The sequence below is a fragment of the Tribolium castaneum genome, unplaced genomic scaffold (genome assembly GCF_031307605.1).
Source record: "Tribolium castaneum strain GA2 unplaced genomic scaffold, icTriCast1.1 ptg000022l, whole genome shotgun sequence".
NCBI classification, from domain to species: domain Eukaryota; kingdom Metazoa; phylum Arthropoda; class Insecta; order Coleoptera; family Tenebrionidae; genus Tribolium; species Tribolium castaneum.
The window spans coordinates 2,426,138-2,451,243 of NW_026986634.1; the positions used below are offsets into that span (position 1 = coordinate 2,426,138).

At 26.4% G+C, this 25,106-nt stretch overlaps 1 long non-coding RNA gene across 1 annotated transcript; it reads right to left on the reverse strand.

Annotated features, from left to right (window-relative positions):
- Positions 1 to 8,923: 8,923 nt before the first annotated feature.
- LOC135267419 (uncharacterized) lies at positions 8,924 to 11,518 on the reverse strand. The gene is made up of 3 exons (XR_010335845.1): positions 10,226 to 11,518; positions 9,876 to 10,157; positions 8,924 to 9,824 (listed from the first exon to the last, which is right to left on the reverse strand). It is a non-coding gene; the product is annotated as an uncharacterized LOC135267419 (long non-coding RNA).
- Positions 11,519 to 25,106: the final 13,588 nt, after the last annotated feature.

Genomic DNA, 25,106 nt, shown 5'->3' on the forward strand with positions numbered 1-25,106 from the left:
AGCAAGAAACCAAAACACTGTTACCTTAATTAAGCGTTTGCATATAAGCAAATTTAGTACTATTAGTATTATTATTATTATTAATGTTATTGTTATTAATATGACAACTAAAGACAACTCTGAAACCTTTAGTGACTTTTATGTCTTTTCCTTTTTCCTCTACTAAAGTGTTAGACACAATTAAATTAGTTTAATTTCAGTTTTTCAAACATTTTATTTTAAAGCAAATTTTTGTTAAATATTATTTATATCCAACTCTATAACTCGCTTATGGTTGGTCCTACAAGAAAAATGCAAATAACTATTTTGTAGGAAATTTTATCAGCTTTAATTTTAAAAAAAAGACAAAAATTCATAGGAGTAACTGTTTTCGAGATATAAGCAAGAAACCAAAAAACTGTTACCTTAATAAAGCGCTTGCATATAAGCAGATTTAGTACTATTAGTATTATTATTATTAATGTTATTGTTATTAATATGACGACTAAAAACTATTCTGAAGACTTTGGTGATTTTTATGTCTTTTTCTTTTTTCTCTACTAAAGTGTTAGACACAATTAATTTAGTTTAATTTCAGTATTTCAAACATTTTATTTTTAAGCAAGTTTTTGTTAAATATTATTTATATCTAACTTTATAACTCGCTTATGGTTGGTCCTACAAGAAAAATGCAAATAACTATTTTGTAGGAAATGTTATCAGCTTTAATTTTGAAAGAAAAATAAAAATTGATAGGAGTAACTGTTTTCGAGATATAAGCAAAAAACCAAAGTAAAAACTGTTACCGTTTCAGAACAAAAATGTAACTCAGTTTTCAATGTTTGAGACGAAGACGAAAATGCAGCATTTAAAATCGACTCTGAAGACTACAGTGACTTATATGTCACCCCCTTTTTTTCTAATAAAGTATTGGACCTAATAAATTAAGTGTATTTTAAATCACAAGACATTTTCTGTTAAAGCACTTCTTTTTTAAATATTAATTATTTTCGATCTTATATCTCGCTTATGGTTAGTCCTACATAAAAAATGCAAATAATTATTTTGTAGGAAATTTTATCAGCTTTAATTTTGAATAAAAGATAAAAATTGATAGGAGTAACTGTTTTCGAGCTATAAGCAAAAAACCAATAAGAAAACTGTGACTGTTACTGAACAAAAATGTAATTCAGTTTTCAATGTTTGAGACGAAGACGAAACTGCAGCATTTAAAAACGACTCTGAAGACTTCAGTGACTTTTATGTCACTTTCTTTTTCTTCTAATAAAGTATTAGACCCAATAAATTAAGTGTATTTTAAATCACAAGACATTTTCTGTTAAAGCACTTTTTTTTTAAATATTAATTATTTTCAATCATATATCTCGCTTATGGTTAGTCTTACGTGAAAAATGCAAATAACTATTTTGTAGGAAATTTTATCAGCTTTAATTTTAGTAAAAAGATAAAAATTGATAGGAGTAACTGTTTTCGAGATATAAGCAAGAAACCAAAAAACTGTTACCTTAATAAAGCGCTTGCATATAAGCAAATTTAGTACTATTAGTATTATTATTATTAATGTTATTGTTACTAATATGACGACTAAAATCGACTCTGAAGACTTTGGTGACTTTTATGTCTTCTCCTTTTTCCTATACTAAAGTGTTAGACTCAATTAATTTAGTTTAATTTCGGTTTTTCAAACATTTTATTTTAAAGCAAATTTTTGTTAAATATTATTTATATCCAACTCTATAACTCGCATATGGTTGGTCCTACAAGAAAAATGCAAATAACTATTTTGTAGAAAGCTTTATCAGCTTTAATTTTAAAAGAAAGATAAAAATTGATAGGAGTAACTGTTTTCGAGATATAAGCAAAAAACCAATAAGAAAACTGTAACAGTTACTGAACAAAAATGTAATTCAGTTTTCAATGTTAGAGACGAAGACGAAAATGCAGCATTTACAAACGACTCTAAAGACTTCAGTGACCTTTCTGTCACCTCTTTTTTCTTCTAATAAAGTATTAGACCCAATAAATTAAGTGTATTTTAAATCACAAAACATTTTTTGTTGAAGCACTTTTTTTTTAAATTTTAATTATTTTCAAACTTATATCTCGCTTATGGTTAGTCCTACATTAAAAATGCAATTAACAATTTTGTAGGAAATTTTATCAGCTTTAATTTTAGTAAAAAGATAAAAATTGATAGGAGTAACTGTTTTCGAGATATAAGCAAGAAACCAAAAAATTGTTAGCTGAATTAAGCGTTTGCATGTAAGCAAATTTAGTACTATTAGTATTATTATTATTAATGTTATTGTTATTAATATGACGATTAAAGACGACTCTGAAACATTTAGATACTTTTATGTCTTTTCCTTTTTCTTCTACTAAAGTGTTAGACACAACTAATTTAGTTAAATTCCGGTTTTTCAAGCATTTTATTTTAAAGCAAATTTTTGTTAAATATTATTTATATCCAACTCTATAACTCGTTTATGCTTGGTCCTACAAGAAAAATGTAAATAACTATTTTGTTGGAAATTTTATCAGCTTTAATTTTAGTAAAAAGATAAAAATTGATAGGAGTAACTGTTTTCTAGATATAAGCAAGAAACCAAAAAACTGTTAACTTAATTAAGCGTTTGCATATAAGCAAATTTAGTACTATTAGTATTATTATTATTAATGTTATTGTTATTAATATGACGATTAAAGACGACTCGGAAATCTTTAGTGACTTTTATGTCTTCTTCTTTTTCCTCTACTAAAGTGTTAGACACAATTAATTTAGTTTAATTTCAGTATTTCAAACATTTTATTTTAAAGCAAATTTTTGTTAAATATTATTTAATTCCATCTCTATAACTCGCTTATGCTTGGTCCTACAAGAAAAATGCAAATAACTATTTTGTAGGAAATTTTATCAGCTTTAATTTTAGTAAAAAGATAAAAATTGATAGGAGTAACTGTTTTCGAGATATAAGCAAGAAACCAAAAAACTGTTACCTTAATAAAGCGCTTGCATATAAGCAGATTTAGTACTATTAGTATTATTATTATTAATGTTATTGTTATTAATATGACGACTAAAAACGATTCTGAAGACTTTGGTGACTTTTATGTCTTTTTCTTTTTTCTCTACTAAAGTGTTAGACACAATTAATTTAGTTTAATTTCAGTATTTCAAACATTTTATTTTAAAGCAAATTTTTGTTAAATATTATTTAAATCCATCTCTATAACTCGCTTATGCTTGGTCCTACAAGAAAAATGCAAATAACTATTTTGTAGGAAATTTTATCAGCTTTAATTTTATTAAAAAAATAAAAATTGATAGGAGTAACTGTTTTCGAGATATAAGCAAGAAACCAAAAAACTGTTACCTTAATAAAGCGCTTGCATATAAGCAGATTTAGTACTATTAGTATTATTATTATTAATGTTATTGTTATTAATATGACGATTAAAGACGACTCTGAAATCTTTAGTGACTTTTATGTCTTCTTCTTTTTCCTCTACTAAAGTGTTAGACACAATTAATTTAGTTTAATTTCAGTATTTCAAACATTTTATTTTAAAGCAAATTTTTGTTAAATATTATTTAAATCCATCTCTATAACTCGCTTATGCTTGGTCCTACAAGAGAAATGCTAAAAACTATTTTGTAGGAAATTTTATCAGCTTTAATTTTGAAGAAAAGATAAAAATTTATAGGAGTAACTGTTTTCGAGATATAAGCAAAAAACCAAAGTGAAAATTGTAACCGTTACTGAACAAAAATGTAATTCAGTTTTCAATGTTTGAGACGAAGACGAAAATGCAGCATTTAAAAACGACTCTGAAAACTTCAGTGACTTTTAAGTCACCTCCTTTTTTTTCTAATAAAGTATTGGACCCAATAAATTAAGTGTATTTTAAATCACAAGACATTTTCTGTTAAAGCACATTTTTTTAAATATTGATTATTTTCAAACTTACATCTCGCTTATGGTTAGTCCTACATGAAAAATGCAAATAACTATTTTGTTGGAAATTTTATCAGCTTTAATTTTAGTAAAAAGATAAAAATTGATAGGAGTAACTGTTTTCTAGATATAAGCAAGAAACCAAAAAACTGTTAACTTAATTAAGCGTTTACATATAAGCAAATTTAGTACTATTAGTATTATTATTATTAATGTTATTGTTATTAATATGACGATTAAAGACGACTCTGTAATCTTTAGTGACTTTTATGACTTCTTCTTTTTCCTCTACTAAAGTGTTAGACACAATTAATTTAGTTTAATTTCAGTATTTCAAACATTTTATTTTAAAGCAAATTTTTGTTAAATATTATTTAAATCCATCTCTATAACTCGCTTATGCTTGGTCCTACAAGAAAAATGCAAATAACTATTTTGTAGAAAATTTTATCAGCTTGAATTTTAGTAAAAGGATAAAAATTGATAGGAGTAACTGTTTTCGAGATATAAGCAAGAAACCAAAACACTGTTACCTTAATTAAGCGTTTGCATATAAGCAAATTTAGTACTATTGGTATTATTATTAATGTTATTGTTATTAATATGACGATTAAAGACGACTCTGAAATCTTTAGTGACTTTTATGTCTTCCTCTTTTTCCTCTACTAAAGTGTTAGACACAATTAATTTAGTTTAATTTCAGTGTTTCAAACATTTTATTTTAAAGCAAATTTTTGTTAAATATCATTTAAATCCATCTCTATAACTCGCTTATGCTTGGTCCTACAAGAAAAATGCAAATAACTATTTTGTAGGAAATTTTATCAGCTTTAATTTTAGTAAAAAGATAAAAATTGATAGGAGTAACTGTTTTCGAGATATAAGCAAGAAACCAAAAAACTGTTACCTTAATAAAGCGCTTGCATATAAGCAGATTTAGTACTATTAGTATTATTATTATTAATGTTATTGTTATTAATGTGACGACTAACAACGACTCTGAAGACTTTGGTGACTTTTATGTCTTTTCCTTTTTCCTATACTAAAGTGTTAGACTCAATTAATTTAGTTTAATTTCGGTTTTTCAAACATTTTATTTTAAAGCAAATTTTTGTTAAATATTATTTATATCCAACTCTATAACTCGCTTATGGTTGGTCCTACAAAAAAATGCCAATAACTATTTTGTAGGAAATTTTATCAGCTTTAATTTTGAAAAAAAGATAAAAATTGAAAGGAGTAACTGTTTTCGAGATATAAGCAAGAAACCAAAGAACTGTTACCTTAATTAAGCGTTTGCATATAAGCAAATTTAGTACTATTAGTATTATTATTATTAATGTTATTGTTATTAATATAACGACTAAAGACGACTCTGAAACATTTAGTGACTTTTATGTCTTCTCCTTTTTCCTCTACTAAAGTGTTAGACACAATTAATTTAGTTTAATTCCGGTTTTTCAAGCATTTTATTTTAAAGCAAATTTTTGTTAAATATTATTTATATCCAACTCTATAACTCGTTTATGCTTGGTCCTACAAGAAAAATGTAAATAACTATTTTGTTGGAAATTTTATCAGCTTTAATTTTGAAAGAAAGATAAAATTTGATAGGAGTAACTGTTTTCGAGATATAAGCAAAAAACCAATAAGAAAACTGTAACTGTTACTGAACAAAAATGTAATTCAGTTTTCAATGTTTGAGACGAAGTCAAAAATGCAGCATTTAAAAACGACTCTGAAGACTTCAGTGACTTTTATGTCACCTCCTTTTTCTTCTAATAAAGTATTGGACCCAACAAATTAAGTGAATTTTAAATCACAAGACATTTTCTGTTAAAACACTTTTTTTTAATTAATAATTATTTTCAAACTTATATCTCGCTTATGGTTAGTTCTACATGAAAAATGCAAATAACTATTTTGTAGAAAATTTTATCACCTTTAATTTTGGTGAAAAAGTAAAAATTGATAGGAGTAACTGTATTTTCAAACTTATATCTCGCTTATGGTTAGTTCTACATGAAAAATGCAAATAACTATTTTGTAGGAAATTTTATCACCTTTAATTTTGGTGAAAAAGTAAAAATTGATAGGAGTAACTGCTTTCGAGATATAAGCAAAAAACAAAAAAACTGTTACCTTAATTAAGCGCTTGCATATAAGCAAATTTAGTACTACTAGTATTGTTATTATAAATGTTATTGTTATTAATATGACGACTAAAGACAACTCTAAGGCTATAGTGACTTTTATGTCTCCTCCTTTTTCCTCTACTAAAGTGTTAGACACAATTAATTTAGTTTAATTTCAGTTTTTCAAACATTTTATTTTAAAGCAAATTTTTGTTAAATATTAAAAACTATAAAATGGCTTAGATTGCCTAAAAACACAGATCACACATGATCTTTTGCATAGAAATGAGAAAACGCTCATGTAACACACAAAATAAGCTTCATTTTTCCTTATTAAAAGTATTATTATTATTATTACTTATGTTACTATTACTATTATTATTATTATTATTATTATTATTACTATTATTTTTATTATTATTATTACTATTATTATTATTATTATTATTATTATTATTATTATTATTATTATTATTATTAATATTATTATTATTAAAAACCGATTATAACTTTTGTATAGTAAATGTTTTTATACCAGTTTTAAAATGAGTTATTAATTTTAGACAATTTCTTGCCTAAAAACACAGATCACAGATGATCTCTTGCATAGAAATGAGAAAACGCTCAGATAACACAAAATAAGCATCATTTTTGCTTAGAAAAACTAAGCTTTAATTTAGAAAGAAATTCATTATTATAAGTATTATTATCATTATTATTATTATTATTATTATTATTATTATTATTATTATTATTATTATTATTATTATTATTATTATTATTATTATTATTATTATTATTATCATTATTATTATTATTATTATTATTATTAACTTTTGTATAGTAAATGTTTTTATACCAGTTTTAAAATGAGTTATTAATTTTATTCAATTTCTTGCCTAAAAACACAGATCACAGATGATCTCTTGCATAGAAATGAGAAAACGCTCATATAACACACAAAATAAGCTTCATTTTTGCTTAGAAAACTAAGCTTACTTTTATTACTATTATTATTGTTATTATTATTATTATTAAAAACTTATATTAAACAGACAGAAAACGTCGTATTCTGACACAAAAAAACGAATTACGTTATAGACTTGACGAGAACGGCGTATCTCGGACTTTTATAGGACTCTTATAGGCTCAAAAAGTATCAGTTTGGATTAAAACAAATTATTTTTGTTGAGTCTCAGTCTGAATTGTTTATCAGTTCAAACAAAAACGGCTTATTTTAGACGATCTTTTGCTTTGAACAAGAAAACTTACGTCGAACAGACTAAAAACGTATTAATCTGGCATAAAAGAGCAATTTATGTATCACTTTGAATAAAGGCAGCTAATCCTATTCGTTTCATTGCTTAAATGGAGAGTTATGAGAATACTATGAGAATACAGTCGTGTCTCTGCGTGCTCTTACCTTTAAAATTCATTTTCAGTGGTTAATTCTTAGTGTTAATTATTGAATTTGATATCTAGGTGTATATAATTGTTGTTATTTCCTCTGGAAATTACTATTTTTGCGATTTCGGTAAGTTATTCTTGTTTAATTCGTTAATATCCGTCATTAGATACGCATAATTATATCTTATCGCGGTAGTATAAGATAGCGCTCGCCCCTCTATAGCAGCAGCAGCTGGTATCGCGGCGGCGCGGCGCAGTGAAAATTTAGTATTTATCGCTCTGTCGCAGAGTGAGCGTCTGGTGTCCAAATTTTGTCTACATTAATTTCATTAATTTCAGTTTAAATCACTAAATTTAATGGCTGAATTTAATTGCTGCCACTGTTTTAAAAGCGTAAGTCGTGATACACCTATCGTGGTGTGTGACGGCTGTTCGCTAAATATTCACTGTCGTTGCCTCAAAATAAGCGAAAATGAAATCGCCTTTATTTCTCAGTCTCGCTCTCCAAATATCAAACTGTTTTGTAATAGATGCAACGTAACTATCACAGCAATTTCAGAAATTAAAAAACTCGTAAATGACATAAAATCATCATTTGATGAGCGTCTTAGCAAACTCGAATCTCTTATTATTAATAACAATACGTCTCAAGCTATAAACCGCGAAGAAATTATCGCCGAATCTGTGGACAGGTCGGCTCGTGCGTGCAATGTTATTATGTACAATGTTAAACCTGTCGCTAATAAACAAGACGTGGATGTGGTAAATGATGTCCTCGAGGTCATTGATCCATCACTTGTGATTGGTCCGGAAAATGTTTTTCGCGTAGGAAAAGCCGTCGGTGATAAACCTCGCTTATTAAAATTGCAATTTAAAACTCAACAAATGGCACGTCTATGCTTGAAGAAAAAATCGTCTTTGCTGCAGCACCCACAATTTGCTCACATTACTATTAGTGATGATAAAACCCCGGGTCAACTAAAGCATTTAAACAATTTGCGTGATGAATTAAAGCGAAGACTTGATGTTGGCGAAAAGGACTTGACAATTAAATACGTTAACCACGTACCAAAAATTATTTCACATCAAAAAAACTAAATATTTACCCTTGTTCAATGGCTCTTCTGTATACGAATATCGCATCTTTATCTTCAAAATTTAATGATTTGTTATTAGAAGTAACTGAATTTAGACCTTCTATTATCGCACTCACGGAGACTTGGCTTAATCCGTCTATCTCTGATGATGCTGTACACATTGAAAATTACTCTATTTACAGAGATGATCGCCTATCTCAAAAAGGTGGCGGTGTGTGTTTTTATGTAGATAAAATTAAAATTTCAAAATTTTTTAAAATTACTCAAATTTGCATATCTGTTAAACCTTATGATTCTCTATGGTTAAAATTTGAAGGAAATGAACAAACCTTTGTTATAGCATGTATTTACAGACCACCAACAGGAGCGTCTTTTAACAATCACGAAAATGATAAAAATCTATTTAATACCATACAATCAACTATTAATCAGTATCCTAACTTAATTATCATGGGAGATTTCAATTTTCCATGTATAGACTGGTCTGCTAAAAACACAACAGGTCAAACAATCATCGAAAAACAATTTTCTGAATTGCTCTTGGAGAATAATTTGTCACAAATAGTCACTGAACCTACACGATTTAGAACCCAACAACGTCCTTCATTACTTGATTTGGTAATTTTGTCTGACGTTAACCTTGTATCGTCTTTAAACGTTTCGAATCCTGTAGGTACATCTGATCATTCAAAAATCGAAATTGAGTTACAAATTATGATATATTCAGAGCCAAATGCAAGAATTAAAACAACATCAATTGTTGACTACACTCGCATAGACGAAAGTCTCTTGACTTACGACTGGAATGGTTTAGATTCACTAAATGCGGAAGAACAATGGAAACATTTTAAATCGATTTTACAAACTTGCATTACAACAAATTCCAGACTGTTTACAAACCGACTGAGAAAAGATAAACCGTAGATAAATCAACACATGCTTGACAAAATAAAATACAAAGCTAAATTATGGAAAAAATTTAAAAGGAAGCCTACTGAAGATAATTTTTCTGCTTATAAAAGATTTTCTAACCAACTAAAATCTGATTTACAAATAGCCAGGTGTAATTATGAAAATTCTATATTAAATAAACCAAAACTATTTTATTCCCATGTACGTAAATTTATCTCTAGTCGTGTGTCGGTCCCTTTAGTACGAAATGCTTCAGGTCTACTCTGCTCCGATCATACAGAAACTGCAAACACTTTAGCGGACAGTTTTGCTGCTACCTATAATTTAAACATTAATAATAATATACCGTCATTTATGCCTACAAGTACATTTAGTGGGTTGTCTTATATTAATTTTACTCCGGATCTGGTAAAAAGCCAACTCTGTGCCATTAAATTAAATACAGCTCCAGGTCCGGATCAGATACCTCCCAAACTCCTGAGAACTTGTGCTGCTTCGTTGTCGGGCCCACTTGCCAAAATGATGACAAAATCATTCTTACAAGGCACTTTGCCCTACGAGTGGTTGCAAGCAACAATCACGCCTTTGTACAAGTCAGGAGATAAACTTGATCCTGCTAACTATAGACCTGTAAGTCTCACGTCGACATGCTGTAAAATTATGGAAAAAGTTATAGTCAAGGAACTATTAACTTACATGAGAAAAAATAATTTATTACCTGAGCATCAGCACGGCTTTTTACCAGGTAGGTCAGTTGTCACAAATTTGCTATCCTGCACAAATCTATGGACAAAAATGTTAGACACTAACCAACCTGTAGACATAATTTACCTTGATTTTAGTAAAGCCTTTGATAAAGTCCCTCACAATATCTTGTTAGCAAAACTGGAGTCCTATGGTGTAACAGGAAATTTGCTTGATTGGATCCGAGCGTTTCTATCAAATCGAAACTATTGTGTAAAAGTCTGCGGTAAATTTTCGTACTCTAAACCAGTATTAAGTGGGGTCCCACAGGGATCAGTTCTTGGACCAATTTTATTCTTGTTATATACAGCAGATTTATTGTTTTCACTGGACAGCTATTCAGCATATGCGGATGATATTAAGTTATTTGCTAACCCACTTGTCACGGACTTGCAAGACCAACTTAATTTAATCTTCCAATGGAGCGAGAAGTGGCAAATACCACTAAATATTGCAAAATGCTGTGTACTTCAGTGTGGCCACAACAACCCAAAGTACCTTTACCATATAAATGGCACACTCCTGAGTGTAAAAACCTCAACCAAAGATCTAGGGGTCATTGTAAATGATAAGTTAGGATGGTCAGAGCAATGTCTAGCATCAGTGGGTCGAGCGCGTAAAATGTTTTATTTGCTAAAGCATGTTTTTCCAAATCCTTCAGTCAGTTTTATTTCAAAGGTGTACATCACTTACATAAGGCCGCATTTGGAATTTGCCATTCCAGTCTGGAGACCTTATTTGTTAAAGGATATTGATTTGCTGGAAAGAACTCAGCACCTGGTAACTAGATGGACACACTGTTTAAGACAAGTTTCATATGAACAACGTCTTGAAATACTCAAAATACCAGATCTACGTGCTCGTCAAAACAGGGCAGATGCAATTCAAATTTTTCGGCTTACTCATGGTTTATTTCCTGGAGTAACACGCAATTTCTTGCAAATTCAATATCATGACAGACTTAGAGGTCATTCTTATAAGCTGAAAAAAGAACCATTTAAGACTACCGTTAGAAAGAATTATTTGACAAATCGTGCATTTGATATATGGAATGGCTTGCCTGATAACGTTGTTGCAGCTGTTACTGTTTCTTCCTTCAAGAATCAATATGACACATTACAATAATTAACATTAACCTTTATTAATTAACTAATTTAACTGTAGATTAAAATTGTATTTCATTTTTCATTATTCAATGGTGTTTTATTTAACACGAAACCGTATTTCTTGATATTTTGCTATAAAGGTGTTAACCTCAGCAAAGAATCTATGTCAATAATAATAATAATAATAATAATAATAATAAAATAGACAAAATTGTTAATAAATCTAACAAAAACGCTGTATTCTAGCACAAAATACTAATTACATTATAGTTTCGACGAGAATAGCTTATTTGGAATGATTCTATGCTTCCAAACGAGTAAATTTTTATTAAACAGATGCCAAACATCATGTTTTGTCCTATAAAGACATTTTATATTGCAGTTTGTATTAAAACAAAATATATTCGTTGATTCTTTGTTAGAAGCAGCAAACCTAACATTAAAGAATCTGAAAACTTTGTATTCGGACACAAACCACCGAATTTTGTATCAGTTTAGACAATAACGGTTGATTTTCGACAATATTTTGCTTTGAACAAGAAAACTTATATCAAACTGACTAAAAACGTCTTATTTGAGCACAAAACAAAAGATTTGCGTTATAGTCTTAACGAGAGCTGTTAATTTCAAACGGTTCTATGCTTTGAAACGAGTAAACTTTCACTGTACAGCGGAAAAACATCTTATTTCGCCTTTTAAAAACGATTCATGCCACAATTTGGATAAAAACCAATTATTTTCGTTAATTCATTGTTACAAACATGAAACCTTACATCAAAGTAACTGAAAACCCCTTATTCAGGCACAGAAATTCGAATTACGTTTCAGTCTGGACAAAAACTGCTTACTTTAGACGATCCTTTGTTTTAAATACAAAAACTTACATTAAAAAGATTAAATACGTCTTATTCTGGCTGAAAACTGCAAATTATATATTACTCTAGATAAAAGCAATTTATCCTGATTACTCCTTTCCTTAGAATAGAGTAAACTTTTATAAAACTTAATGAAAACCTTAAATTTCGTCTCAAAGAAATAATTTACGTTATAGTTTTGACCAGCACTGTTTATTTCAAACGATTTTAAGATTCGAAACTAATGAACTTTTATGAGGCAGATGCAAAACCACATATTACCATATAAAGCGTTGTTTTAAAGCAAATTATTACCTTTTGCAACAAGAAATTTCACGTCAAAGAAACTGAAAACATCGTATCCATGCACAAATATCGAATTACGTATCAGTTTAGGCAAATACAGCTTATTTTAAACGATTCCTTGCTATAAACAAGAAAAATTTTATCAAACATATTGAAAATGTCTTATTCTCGAAAATAAGAGCAAATTATGTATCAGTTTTAACAAAAGCAGATTACTCTGTTTGATTCTATGCTTAGAGTAGAGTAAACTACTATAAAACGTAATGAAAACTCTATATTCAAGCTCAAAAGAACAAATTACGTTATAGTTTTGACAAAAAAAATTATTTCGGACGACTACATATTTCGAAGTAAGCAAACTTTAATTGAACAAGTGCAAAAGCTAATACTTTGCTTTAAAATAACGATTTATGTGGTAATATGGTATTTTGCATCTGTCCTATAAAAGTTTACTCGTTTCGCTCCATTGAATCATTCGAAATAAATTATTTTGACACAACAACAACGAAAATAATTTGTTTTTGTTTAAACTGTAACATAAGTCGTTTTTATAAAACGAACTAAGACGTTTGGCATCTGTTTAGTGAAAGTTTTCTCGTTTAGGGGCATAAAATCGTTTGAAATTAAGAGTTCACAGTTTGGATTAAAACCAATGATTTTCGTTTATTCATTGTTACAAACAAGAAACCTTACATCAAAGAAACTGAAAACCTCTTATTCAGGCCCAGAAAATCAAATTACGTTTCAGTCTGGACACAAATTGCTTATTTTAGACGATTCTTTCTTTTGAACACGAAAACTTACATTAAAAAGATTAAAAACGTCTTATTCTGGCTCAAAGCTGCAAATTATGTATTACTTTGGATAAAAGCAGCTTATCCTGATTACTCCTTTGCTTAGAATAGAGCAAACTTGTATAAAACTTAATGAAAACTTTAAATTTCGTCTCAAAGATACAATTTACGTTTAGTTTTGACAAGAACTGTTAATTTCAAACGATTTTATGCCCCCAAACGAGAAAACTTTCACTAAACAGTTGCCAAACGTCTTAGTTCGTTTTATATAAACGACATGTTACAGTTTAAACAAATAATTATTTTCGTTGTTGTGTCAAATTAATTTATTTCGAATGAATCAATGGAGCGAAACGAGTAAACTTTTATAGTACAGATGCATAATACCATATTACCACATAAATCGTTATTTTAAAGCAAAGTATTAGCTTTTGCACTTGTTCAATTTTTTTTTCTCAAAACTATAACGTAATTTGTTCTTTTGAGCTTGAATATAAAGTTTTCATTACGTTTTATAGTAGTTTACTCTACTCTAAGCATAGAATCAAACAGAGTAATCCGCTTTTGTTAAAACTGATACATAATTTGCTCTTATTTTCAAGAATAAGACATTTTCAATATGTTTGATAAAATTTTTCTTGTTTATAGCAAGGAATCGTTTAAAATAAGCTGTATTTGCCTAAACTGATACGTAATTCGATATTTGTGCATGGATACGATGTTTTCAGTTTCTTTGACGTGAAATTTCTTGTTGCAAAAGGTAATAATTTGCTTTAAAACAACGCTTTATATGGTAATATGTGGTTTTGCATCTGCCCCATAAAAGTTCATTAGTTTCGAATCATAAAATCGTTTGAAATAAACAGTGCTGGTCAAAACTATAACGTAAATTATTTCTTTGAGACGAAATTTAAAGTTTTCATTAAGTTTTATACAAGTTTACTCTATTCTAAGTAAAGGAGTAATCAGGATAAATTGCTTTTATCTAGAGTAATATATAATTTGCAGTTTTCAGCCAGAATAAGACGTTTTTAATCTTTTTAATGTAAGTTTTTGTATTCAAAACAAAGGATCGTCTAAAGTAAGCAGTTTTTGTCCAGACTGAAACGTAATTCGAATTTCTGTGCCTAAATAAGGGGTTTCCAGTTTCTTTGATGTAAGGTTTCATGTTTGTAGCAATGAATTAACGAAAATAATTGGTTTTTATCCAAACTGTGGCATGAATCAGCTTTAAGACTATAACGCAAATCTTTTGTTTTGTGCTAAAATAAGACGTTTTTAGTCAGTTTGATATAAGTTTTCTTGTTCAAAGCAAAATATTGTCGAAAATCAACCGTTTTTGTCTAAACTGATACAAAATTCGGTGGTTTGTGTCCGAATACAAAGTTTTCAGATTCTTTAATGTTAGGTTTGCTGCTTCTAACAAAGAATCAACGAAAATATTTTGTTTTAATACAAACTGCAATATAAAATGTGTTTATAGGACAAAACATGATGTTTGGCATCTGTTTAATAAAAATTTACTCGTTTGGAAGCATAGAATCATTCCAAATAAGCTATTCTCGTCGAAACTATAATGTAATTAGTATTTTGTGTTAGAATACAGCGTTTTTGTTAGATTTATTAACAATTTTGTCTATTTTAAGCAATGAAACGAATAGGATTAGCTGCCTTTATCCAAAGTGATACATAAATTGCTCTTTTAGGCCAGATTAATACGTTTTTAGTCTGTTCGATGTAAGTTTTCTTGTTCAAAGCAAAAGATCGTCTAAAATAAGCCGTTTTTGTTTAAACTGATAAACAATTCAGACTGAGACTCAACAAAAATAATTTGTTTTAATCCAAACTGATACTTTTTGACCTTATAAGAGTTCTATAAGTGTCCGAGATACGCCGTTCTCGTCAAGTCTATAACGTAATTCGTTTTTTTGTGACAGAATACGACGTTTTCTGTCTGTTTAATATAAGTTTTTAATAATAATAATAATAACAATAATAATAATAATAATAATAATAATAGTAATAATAATAATAATATTAATAATAATAATAATGAAAATAATAATAGTAATAAAAGTAAGCTTAGTTTTGTAAGCAAAAATGAAGCTTATTTTGTGTGTTATATGAGCGTTTTTTCATTTCTATGCAAGAAATCATCTGTGATCTGTGTTTTTAGGCAAGAAATTGTCTAAAATTAATAACTCATTTTAAAACTGGTATAAAAACATTTACTATACAAAAGTTAATAATAATAATAATAATAATAATAATAATAATAATAATAATAATAATAATAATAATAATAATAATAATAATAATAATAATAATAATAATAATAGTAATAAAAGTAAGCTTAGTTTTCTAAGCAAAAATGAAGCTTATTTTGTGTGTTATATGAGCGTTTACTCATTTCTATGCAAGAAATAATCTGTGATCTGTGTTTTTAGGCAAGAAATTGAATAAAATTAATAACTCATTTTAAAACTGGTATAAAAACATTTACTATACAAAAGTTAATAATAATAATAATAATAATAATGATAATAATAATAATAATAATAATAATAATAATAATAATAATAATAATAATAATAATAATAATAATAATAATAATAATGATAATAATACTTATAATAATGAATTTCTTTCTAAATTAAAGCTTAGTTTTTCTAAGCAAAAATGATGCTTATTTTGTGTTATCTGAGCGTTTTCTCATTTCTATGCAAGAGATCATCTGTGATCTGTGTTTTTAGACAAGAAATTGTCTAAAATTAATAACTCATTTTAAAACTGGTATAAAAACATTTACTATACAAAAGTTATAATCGGTTTTTAATAATAATTATATTAATAATAATAATAATAATAATAATAATAATAATAATAATAATAATAATAATAATAATAATAGTAATGATAATAATAAAAATAATAGTAATAATAATAATAATAATAATAATAGTAATAGTAACATAAGTAATAATAATAATAATACTTTTAATAAGGAAAAATGGAGCTTATTTTGTGTGTTACATGAGCGTTTTCTCATTTCTATGCAAAAGATCATGTGTGATCTGTGTTTTTTGGCAATCTAAGCCATTTTATAGTTTTTAATATTGAACAAATATTTGCTTTAAAATAAAATGTTTGAAAAACTGAAATTAAACTAAATTAATTGTGTCTAACACTTTAGTAGAGGAAAAAGGAGGAGACATAAAAGTCACTAAAGTCTTAGAGTTGTCTTTAGTCGTCATATTAATAACAATAACATTTATAATAACAATACTAGTAGTACTAAATTTGCTTATATGCAAGCGCTTAATTAAGGTAACAGTTTTTTTGTTTTTTGCTTATATCTCGAAAACAGTTACTCCTATCAATTTTTACTTTTTCACCAAAATTAAAGGTGATAAAATTTTCTACAAAATAGTTATTGGCATTTTTCATGTAGAACTAACCATAAGCGAGATATAAGTTTGAAAATAATTAATAATTAAAAAAAAGTGTTTTAACAGAAAATGTCTTGTGATTTAAAATACACTTAATTTATTGGGTTTAATACTTTATTAGAAGAAAAAAGAGGTAACATAAAAGTCACTGAAGTCTTTAGAGTCGTTTTTAAATGCTGCATTTTTGTCTTCGTCTCAAACATTGAAAACTGAATTACATTTTTGTTCAGTAACAGTTACAGTTTTCTTATTGGTTTTTTGCTTATATCTCGAAAACAGTTACTCCTATCAAATTTTATCTTTTTTTCAAAATTAAAGCTGATTAAATTTCCAACAAAATAGTTATTTGCATTGTTCTTGTAGGACCAAGCATAAGCGAGTTATAGAGATGGATATAAATAATATTTAACAAAAATTTGCTTTAAAATAAAATGTTTGAAATACTGAAATTAAACTAAATTAATTGTGTCTAACACTTTAGTAGAGGAAAAAGAAGAAGACATAAAAGTCACTAAAGGTTTCAGAGTCGTCTTTAATCGTCATATTAATAACAATAACATTAATAATAATAATACTAATAGTACTAAATTTGCTTATATGCAAACGCTTAATTAAGTTAACAGTTTTTTGGTTTCTTGCTTATATCTCGAAAACAGTTACTACTATCAATTTTTATCTTTTTACTAAAATTAAAGCTGATAAAATTTCCTACAAAATCGTTATTTGCATTTTTCTTGTAGGACCAACCATAAGCGAGTTATAGAGTTGGATATAAATAATCTTTAACAAAAATTTGCTTTAAAATAAAATGTTTGAAAAACAGATATTAAACTAAATTAATTGGGTCTAACACTTTAGTAGAGGAAAAAGGAGAAGACATAAAGTCACCAAAGTCTTCAGAGTTGTTTTTAGTACTAAATTTGCTTATATGCAAGCGCTTAATTAAGGTAACAGTTTTTTGGTTTCTTGCTTATATCTCGAAAACAGTTACTCCTATCAATTTTTATCTTTTTACTAAAATTAAAGCTGATAAAATTTCCTACAAAATAGTAATTTGCATTTTTCATGTAGGACTAACCATAAGCGAGATATAAGTTTGAAAATAATTAATATTTAAAAAAAAAGTGTTTTAACAGAAAATGTCTTGGGATTTAAAATACACTTAATTTATTGGGTCCAATAGTTTATTAGAAGAAAAAGGAGGTGACATAAAAGTCACTGAAGTCTTCAGAGTCGATTTTAAATGCTGCATTTTCGTCTTCGTCTCAAACATTGAAAACTGAATTACATTTTTGTTCAGTAACAGTTACAGTTTTCTTATTGGTTTTTTGCTTAAATCTCGAAAACTGTTACTCCTATCAATTTTTATCTTTATTTCAAAATTAAAGCTGATAAAATTTCCTACAAAATCGTTATTTGCATTTTTCATGTAGGACCAACCATAAGCGAGTTATAGAGTTAGATATAAATAATATTTAACAAAAATTTGCTTTAAAATAAAATGTTTGAAAAACTGAAATTAAACTAATTTAATTGGGTCTAACACTTTAGTAGAGGAAAAAGAAAAAGACATAAAAGTCACTAAAGGTTTCAGAGTCGTCTTTAGTTGTCATATTAATAACAATAACATTAATGATAATAATACTAATAGTACTAAATTTGCTTATATGCAAACGCTTAATTAAGGTAACAGTGTTTTGGTTTCTAGCTTATATCTCGAAAATAGTTACTCCTATCAATTTTTATCTTTTTACTAAAATTAAAGCTGATAAAATTTCCTACAAAATAGTTATTTGCATTTCTTTTGTAAGACTAACCATAAGCGAGTTATAGAGTTGAATATAAATAATCTTCAACAAAAATTTGCTTTAAAATAAAATGTTTGAAAAACCGAAATTAAACTAAATTAATTGAGTCTAACACTTTAGTATAGGAAAAAGGAGAAGACATAAAAGTCACCAAAGTCTTGAGAGTCGTTTTTAGTCGTTATATTAATAACAATAACATTAATAATAATAATACTAATAGTACTAAATTTGCTTATATGCAAGCGCTTTATTAAGGTAACAGTTTTTTGGTTTCTTGCTTATATCTCGAAAACAGTTACTCCTATCAATTTTTATCTTTTTACTAAAATTAAAGCTGATAAAATTTCCTACAAACTAAATTAATTGTGTATAACACTTTAGTAGAGGAAAAAGAAGAAGACATAAAAGTCACTAAAGGTTTCAGAGTCGTCTTTAATCGTCATATTAATAACAATAACATTAATAATAATAATACTAATAGTACTAAATTTGCTTATATGCAAGCGCTTTATTAAGGTAACAGTTTTTTGGTTTCTTGCTTATATCTCGAAAACAGTTACTCCTATCAATTTTTATCTGTTTACTAAAATTAAAGCTGATAAAATTTCCTACAAAATAGTAATTTGCATTTTTTATGTAGGACTAACCATAAGCGAGATATAAGTTTGAAAATAACTAATATTTAAAAAAAAGTGCTTTAACAGAAAATGTCTTGTGATTTAAAATACACTTAATTTATTGGGTCCAATACTTTATTAGAAGAAAAAGAAGGTGACATAAAAGTCACTGAAGTCTTCAGAGTCGATTTTAAATGCTGCATTTTTGTCTTCGTCTCAAACATTGAAAACTGAATTACATTTTTGTTCAGTAACAGTTACAGTTTTCTTATTGGTTTTTTGCTTATATCTCGAAAACTGTTACTCCTATCAATTTTTATCTTTCTTTCAAAATTAAAGCTGATAAAATTTCCTACAAAATAGTTATTTGCATTTTTTTGTAAGACCAACCATAAGCAAGTTATAGAGTTGGATATAAATAATCTTAAACAAAAATTTGCTTTAAAATAAAATGTTTGTAAAACCGATATTAAACTAAATTAATTGGGTCTAACACTTTAGTAGAGAAAAAAGGAGAAGACATAAAAGTCACCAAAGTCTTCAGAGTTGTTTTTAGTACTAAATTTGCTTATATGCAAACGCTTAATTAAGGTAACAGTTTTTTGGTTTCTTGCTTATATCTCGAAAACAGTTACTCCTATCAATTTTTAACTTTTTTTCAAAATTAAAGCTGATAAAATTTCCTACAAAATAGTTATTTGCATTTTTTTGTAAGACCAACCATAAGCAAGTTATAGAGTTGGATATAAATAATCTTAAACAAAAATTTGCTTTAAAATAAAATGTTTGTAAAACCGATATTAAACTAAATTAATTGGGTCTAACACTTTAGTAGAGAAAAAAGGAGAAGACATAAAAGTCACCAAAGTCTTCAGAGTTGTTTTTAGTACTAAATTTGCTTATATGCAAGCGCTTATTTAAGGTAACAGTTTTTTGGTTTCTTGCTTATATCTCGAAAACAGTTACTCCTATCAATTTTTATGTTTTTACTAAAATTAAAGCTGATAAAATTTCCTACAAAATAGTAATTTGCATTTTTCATGTAGGACTAACCATAAGCAAGATATAAGTTTGAAAATAATTAATATTTAAAAAAAAAGTGCTTTAACAGAAAATGACTTGTGATTTAAAATACACTTAATTTATTGGGTCCAATACTTTATTAGAAGAAAAAGGAGGTGACAGAAAGGTCACTGAAGTTTTTAGAGTCGTTTGTAAATGATGCATTTTCGTCTTCGTCTCAAACATTGAAAACTGAATTACATTTTTGTTCAGTAACTGTAACAGTTTTTACTTTGGTTTTTTTTTAAATATTAATTATTTTCAAACTTCTATCTCGCTTATGGTTAGTCCTACATGAAAAATGCAAATAACTATTTTGTAGGAAATTTTATCAGCTTTAATTTTAGTGAAAAGATAAAAATTGATAGGAGTAACTGTTTTCGAGATATAAGCAAGAAACCAAAAAACTGTTACCTTAATTAAGGGCTTGCATATAAGCAAATTTAGTACTAAAAACAACTCTGAAGACTTTGGTGACTTTTATGTCACCTCCTTTTTCTTCTAATAAAGTATTGAACCCATTAAATTAAGTGTATTTTAAATCACAAGACATTTTCTGTTAAAGCACTTTTTTTTAAATATTAATTATTTTCAAACTTATATTTCGCTTATGGTTAGTTCTACATAAAAAATGCAAATAACTATTTTGTAGGAAATTTTATCAGCTTTAATTTTAGTAAAAAGATAAAAATTGATAGGAGCAACTGTTTTCGAGATATAAGCATGAAACTGTTACCTTAATTAAGCGCTTGCATATAAGCAAATTTAGTAATATTAGTATTATTATTATTAATGTTATTGTTATTAATATGACGACTAAAAACGACTCTCAAGACTTTGGTGACATTTATGTCTTCTCCTTTTTCCTCTACTAAAGTGTTAGTCTATTATTATTATTATTATTATTATTATTATTATTATTATTATTATTATTAGTTTTATTATTATTATTATTTTTATTATTATTATTATTATTATTAACTTTTGTATAGTAAATGTTTTTATACCAGTTTTAAAATGAGTTATTAATTTTAGCCAATTTCTTGCCTTAAAACTATCAAATGGCTTAGATTGCCTAAAAACACAGATCACACATGATCTTTTGCATAGAAATGAGAAAAGCTCATATAACACAAATTAAGCTTCATTTTTGCTTAGAAAACTAAGCTTACTTTTATTACTACTATTATTATTATTTTTATTATTATTATTATTATTACTATTATTTTTATTATTATTATTTATTATTATTATTATTATTATTATTATTATTATTATTATTATTATTATCATTATTATTATTATCATTATTATTATTATTATTATTATTATTAATATTATTATTATTATTATTATTAAAAACCGATTATAACTTTTGTATAGTAAATGTTTTTATACCAGTTTTAAAATGAGTTATTAATTTTAGACAATTTTTTGCCTAAAAAAACAGATCACAGATGATCTCTTGCATAGAAATGAGTATGACGACTAAAGACAACTCTAAGACTATAGTGACTTTTATGTCTCCTCCTTTTTCCTCTACTAAAGTGTTAGACACAATTAATTTAGTTTAATTTCAGTTTTTCAAACATTTTATTTTAAAGCAAATTTTTGTTAAATTTTAAAAACTATAAAATGGCTTAGGTTGCCTAAAAACACAGATCACACATGATCTTTTGCATAGAAATGAGAAAACGCTCATGTAACACACAAAATAAGCTCCATTTTTCCTTATTAAAGGTATTATTATTATTATTACTTATGTTACTATTACTATTATTATTATTATTATTATTATTATTATTATTATTATTTTTATTATTATTATTACTATTATTATTATTATTATTATTATTATTATTATTATTATTATTATTATTAAAAACCGATTATAACTTTTGTATAGTAAATATTTTTATACCAGTTTTAAAATGAGTTATTAATTTTAGACAATTTCTTGCCTAAAAACACAGATCACAGATGATCTCTTGCATAGAAATGAGAAAACGCTCAGATAACACAAAATAAGCATCATTTTTGCTTAGAAAAACTAAGCTTTAATTTAGAAAGAAATTCATTATTATAAGTATTATTATCATTATTATTATTATTATAATTATTATTATTATTATTATTATTATTATTATTATCATTATTATTATTATTATTATTATTATTAACTTTTGTATAGTAAATGTTTTTATACCAGTTTTAAAATGAGTTATTAATTTTATTCAATTTCTTGCCTAAAAACACAGATCACAGATGATCTCTTGCATAGAAATGAGAAAACGCTCATATAACACACAAAATAAGCTTCATTTTTGCTTAGAAAACTAAGCTTACTTTTATTACTATTATTATTATTATTACTATTATTATTATTATTATTATTATTATTATTATTATTATTATTATTATTAACTTACGTATAGTAAATGTTTTTATACCAGTTTTAAAATGAGTTATTAATTTTAGACAATTTCTTGCCTAGAAACACAGATCACAGATGATTTCTTGCATAGAAATGAGAAAACGCTCATATAACACACAAAATAAGCTTCATTTTTGCTTAGAAAACTAAGCTTACTTTTATTACTATTATTATTTTCATTATTATTATTATTAATATTATTATTATTATTACTATTATTAATATTATTATTATTATTATTATTATTATTGTTATTATTATTATTAAAAACATATTAAACAGACAGAAAACGTCGTATTCTGACACAAAAAAACGAATTACGTTATAGACTTGACGAGAACGGCGTATCTCGGACTCTTATAGGACTTTATTATTATTATTATTATTATTATCATTATTATTATTATTATTATTATTATTAACTTTTGTATAGTAAATATTTTTATACCAGTTTTAAAATGAGTTATTAATTTTATTCAATTTCTTGCCTAAAAACACAGATCACAGATGATCTCTTGCATAGAAATGAGAAAACGCTCATATAACACACAAAATAAGCTTCATTTTTGCTTAGAAAACTAAGCTTACTTTTATTACTATTATTATTATTATTACTATTATTATTATTATTATTATTATTATTATTATTATTATTATTATTATTATTATTATTATTATTATTATTAACTTTTGTATAGTAAATGTTTTTATACCAGTTTTAAAATGAGTTATTAATTTTAGACAATTTCTTGCCTAAAAACACAGATCACAGATGATTTCTTGCATAGAAATGAGAAAACGCTCATATAACACACAAAATAAGCTTCATTTTTGCTTAGAAAACTAAGCTTACTTTTATTACTATTATTATTTTCATTATAATTATTATTAATATTATTATTATTATTACTATTATTAATATTATTATTATTATTATTATTATTATTATTATTATTGTTATTATTATTATTAAAAACATATTAAACGTTATAGACTTGACGAGAACGGCGTATCTCGGACTCTTATAGGACTCTTATAGGGTCAAAAATTTTTGTTGAGTCTCAGTCTGAATTGTTTATCAGTTCAAACAAAAACGGCTTATTTTAGACGATCTTTTGCTTTGAACAAGAAAACTTACGTCGAACAGACTAAAAAGGTATTAATCTGGCATAAAAGAGCAATTTATGTATCACTTTGAATAAAGGCAGCTAATCCTATTCGTTTCATTGCTTAAAATAGACAAAATTGTTAATAAATCTAACAAAAACGCTGTATTCTAGCACAAAATACTAATTACATTATAGTTTCGACGAGAATAGCTTATTTGGAATGATTCTATGCTTCCAAACGAGTAAATTTTTATTAAACAGATGCCAAACATCATTTTTTGTCCTATAAAGACATTTTATATTGCAGTTTGTATTAAAACAAAATATTTTCGTTGATTCTTTGTTAGAAGCAGCAAACCTAACATTAAAGAATCTGAAAACTTTGTATTCGGACACAAACCACCGAATTTTGTATCAGTTTAGACAAAAACGGTTGATTTTCGACAATATTTTGCTTTGAACAAGAAAACTTATATCAAACTGACTAAAAACGTCTTATTTTAGCACAAAACAAAAGATTTGCGTTATAGTCTTAACGAGAGCTGTTAATTTCAAACGGTTCTATGCTTTGAAACGAGTAAACTTTCACTGTACAGCGGAAAAACATCTTATTTCGCCTTTTAAAAACGATTCATGCCACAATTTGGATAAAAACCAATTATTTTCGTTAATTCATTGTTACAAACATGAAACCTTACATCAAAGTAACTGAAAACCCCTTATTCAGGCACAGAAATTCGAATTACGTTTCAGTCTGGACAAAAACTGCTTACTTTAGACGATCCTTTGTTTTAAATACAAAAACTTACATTAAAAAGAATAAATACGTCTTATTCTGGCTGAAAACTGCAAATTATATATTACTCTAGATAAAAGCAATTTATCCTGATTACTCCTTTCCTTAGAATAGAGTAAACTTGTATAAAACTTAATGAAAACTTTAAATTTCGTCTCAAAGAAATAATTTACGTTATAGTTTTGACCAGCACTGTTTATTTCAAACGATTTTATGATTCGAAACTAATGAACTTTTATGGGGCAGATGCAAAACCACATATTACCATATAAAGCGTTGTTTTAAAGCAAATTATTACCTTTTGCAACAAGAAATTTCACGTCAAAGAAACTGAAAACATCGTATCCATGCACAAATATCGAATTACGTATCAGTTTAGGCAAATACAGCTTATTTTAAACGATTCCTTGCTATAAACAAGAAAAATTTTATCAAACATATTGAAAATGTCTTATTCTCGAAAATAAGAGCAAATTATGTATCAGTTTTAACAAAAGCGGATTACTCTGTTTGATTCTAT